The sequence below is a fragment of the Aegilops tauschii genome, chromosome 7 (genome assembly GCF_002575655.3).
Source record: "Aegilops tauschii subsp. strangulata cultivar AL8/78 chromosome 7, Aet v6.0, whole genome shotgun sequence".
Taxonomy (NCBI): Eukaryota; Viridiplantae; Streptophyta; class Magnoliopsida; order Poales; family Poaceae; genus Aegilops; species Aegilops tauschii.
In genome coordinates this window covers 567,359,099-567,362,961 of record NC_053041.3, presented here as the reverse complement: position 1 = coordinate 567,362,961, position 3,863 = coordinate 567,359,099, and the positions used below count along the sequence as shown (strand labels likewise).

The following is a 3,863-nucleotide window of genomic DNA, read 5'->3' as shown; positions in this document are numbered from 1 at the left end:
GGGCTGGAATCATATTGGGTGGCCCAGATGACGCTACTGGGCCTAATTCGAATAGGGCGTAACGGGCCTTGGGTAGCGGGCTGTAAATGGGCTATATGCGAATAGGCCGTTAACAGGCTTTACATGGGCCGGCCCGCCAGCTTTTGACCAAGTCAAATGGGCCGGCCTTTTCACAGGAATGGGCCTCTGTTGGGCCGTGCCATGTGTCGACGTATCATAGGCGCCTTCTGTCCAATGAGTGGATGACATCTGTCCCAGCGATGAGACGACACGTGTTTCCTCCAGCCAATGATGATTTTACACATGGAAAATCCCCATTGGTCGGGGCTGTTAACAGGTTATCGGATCCAAAACCCGACCCGATAGCTTAACGGTGTTCCGTTATGGTGGATGCCACGTGTCGGTCACCCTTGACGAAAGCACTTCTGTGACGCGCGATTTATCGTCATGGAAGTGGACACTTCCGTGATGATAATTTTGGTAATGTCATGGAACACTTCTACGACAGCACAGGTTTGACTATCTTGATTCTGTCATAAATTTGTCATGGATGTACATGCATGACAAAAACGCGACCTACTGTGACAAACATGTATCATCACGGAAGTGTATTTTTTTTGTAGTGGAGCCCGTGGTGGCCTGATCCGGCACTGGTAGGTGTGCGTGCAAGGGGCATGCAACGGCGCGGGTCAGGTGGTGGGGCGCGGAGGAAGACAAGCAGATCGAGTCGTGGCCTTGTGGGCGCGGCCGGGAGGGTGGGTGGTTTTTTTTTCCTTTTAGTTTTTTTGCTGTGTTCGGGTCGTTTCGGGGTCTACTGTTAGGAGTATAAAGCTTTCCTCTTATATTCGCAATATCCAGATTGCAATCTTAGTTGCTTGCTTGTTCTTCATTTGCTCGCAGGAAACAGACCTTCGAAGTCAGGTTGATCGTGCTCCGGCGTGGTCAATAACCCTCGGAAGTTGGTTTAGCGATTGCTAAGGCATGACGTCTCGCACGTTCGTAGTCGGATCGTCAAGGTCGACTCCCACAGAAAACGATGGCCTCCATCTCATCGAAACATCGGGACACCTTTGCCTCTATCAAGTGGTAGTAGAATAAGGTCTTAAGGGGTATTTGCCTACAAGATATTAGACGAAAATTATAAATCAATTGGAAACTCTTCGATGTAACTCATCGGGAAAAAAACTTGCTAAATCATAGTTCGATACATTGCCAATTTATTCTGTTACACCAAAAAGACAATCTTCCTTGGAGCTCAAATCTTTCTATGGTGGTGTCCACCAAGGGACAAGTGGATGTATCTTAATGGCTACCCCAGCGGTGGAAGAGTCCGATGATCATTAACAGGTATAACAGACGCATTGTTCATCATGGCACATACCACCCATGTACTTTGGTGCCTCAAATTTTTTACAAGCACTTCGACAATTGTCGTTGTCATCATTTGTCTCGCACCTACTATGATAGTAAGGATTAAGCTGGTACATGCACTGCGGGCCAGCTTCAGCAGTACCTGATGTAAATTTCAAACCCATCCCATTAGAACTATATATAGAGTACAACTATTCATAAAACCGCAAAACCATGGATAATTAAATTACCAAGGCAGATGAAGAATGCTAACACCGATAGAGACAAGACTAATGCCATCTTGCAGGCCATTGTGAAAGCTTGGATTGAATAACTTAAGGTGTGGTAAGCCAAAAGGTCTGCAACCTTGTCTATTTATAGTGCCTGGGATGAACTTTCTATCATTAAATTTCGTCAGTCATTAACTGATATTCCCCCATTCTTAATTGACACATATTTATCAAGATATGCATGTATCTAGACGCGTTTTAGTGTGTAGATACATGCATATCTAACAAATTTGCGTCAATTACTTTGGAAAGGAGAAATAATTATTTACAATAGTAATTAGTATATTTGATATTTGTTAGGAAATATATACATGACGTCAAACTCCTTCATATGGAAGGATCGCCCATTAATTCAGCAACTTAATATCTCATACTATAGTCGTCCATAAGATTGATTTATGCAATGATTGCAATCCATGTATGCATACACAATCGAGAGCAGTAATGGTGGTAGATATGTTTTCTAGTCTAATAGTAATTAATAAATGCCAATATTGACTTTGTATCTTCGCACCGGGGACATTAAAACCAATTGACCATAAAATATTTCCTCCCATTCTGAATTAATTGACGCAGATTTAGACAATATTTTGTCTAAATCTTTCTAGATTCAGTGAATCTGCGTGAATTAATTTGGACCAGAGGATCGAAATTATCAAAACTTGTGTCAATATCTACACACTTATGGCTCCTTTTATTCAAAGAAATTTTATAGGATTTCTAGAGGATTGAAATCCTTAGGATATATTCCTATGTTGGTCCTTTGATTTATAGGATTGAATCCCATAGGATTTTTTCTATGGAATCTTTTGTACTACATTTCATAGGAAATCTAACATCCACTCCAACCTGTTTTTTACAATTCCTTTGTTTTTCCTATATCATCAAACACTCATTGCTAGTCCTATAGTAATCAAGTGGGCATGCCACTCCAATCCTATACTTTTTCTATTCATACGTTTCAAAATCCTACGAATCTGTGTTCCTGCAAGTTTGTCCATGTTCTTGTCATTTGGATGCTATGTCTGATATATGTATTATTGAACAGATGCGCTAGCCAAGTTTCTCAAAAGTCCAAACTGATGTAAAGGACTAGGTGATGTTTTTTAACACTCCCCATCATGTCTATGTTGTGGACACACAGGAAGACCATAGAAGTGGGATCGAATTAGGTCTCAACTATTTTTATATTAATAGTGCATTGGCCAGGATTTGATCCTGAGACCTTGTAGCTCTGATACCATATTGAACAGATGCGCTCGTCAAGTTTCTCAAAAGTCCGAACTGATGAAAAGGACTAGGCAATGTATTTTAACATGTATTAAGAGATTGTATACACAAACCACCTGCGCCCTCTCATAGCGGTTTGATACCTTTTCCCGTCCGATCTACCTCTTCAACGCTCAAGATCATCTTCGATCAACCAAAACGTCGCTCGAACCGATTTCCCGTCCTCAATTCGCGTAAACTAGGCCGTCCCACCGTTACAGGGTGGTTACTCCTCATGTGGAGCTTTTTTAGTGGAAACTCCCCAAGTGGAGCTGGGTGTTGCTACTTCTTGAGTTTGCGTTGGTTTTTCCCTTGAAGAGGAAAGGGTGATGCAGCAAAGTAGATATAAGTATTTCCCTCAGTTAGAGAACCAAGGTATCAATCCAGTAGGAGACAACGCACAAATCACCAATACCTGCACAAACAATCAAACAACTTGCACCCAACGCGATAAAGGGGTTGTCAATCCCTTCACGGTTACTTGAAGAAGTGGGATCTAATAGAGATAGATGAAACTAAACAAACAATAAAGTAAATATTTTTGGGTTTTTGATTTATATATCAGAAAGTAAAAGATTGCAAAATAGTAGATCGGAAACTTATATGATGGAAAATGGACCCGGGAGCCATATGTTTCACTAGAGGCTACTCTCAAGATAGCAAATAATACGGTGGGTGAACAAATTACTATCAAGAAATTGATAGAAAAGGGCAAAGTTATGATGATATCTAAGGCAATGATTATGAAATATAGGCATCACGTATGTGTCAAGTAGACCGAAATGATTCTGCATCTACTACTATTACTCCACACATCGACCGACTCCTGCCTGCATCTAGAGTATTAAGTTCATGAAGAACAGAGTAAGGTATTAAGTAAGATGACATGATGTAGAGGAATAAACTCAAGCAGTATGATGTAAACCCCATCTTTTTATCCTCGATGGAAGCAAT

The 3,863-nt window shown here is 41.2% G+C and overlaps 1 long non-coding RNA gene across 1 annotated transcript; it reads right to left on the bottom strand.

Annotated features, from left to right (window-relative positions):
• Positions 1–1,166: 1,166 nt before the first annotated feature.
• LOC120969580 (uncharacterized) lies at positions 1,167–1,889 on the bottom strand. The gene is made up of 2 exons (XR_005763906.2): positions 1,602–1,889; positions 1,167–1,513 (listed from the first exon to the last, which is right to left on the bottom strand). It is a non-coding gene; the product is annotated as an uncharacterized lncRNA (long non-coding RNA).
• Positions 1,890–3,863: the final 1,974 nt, after the last annotated feature.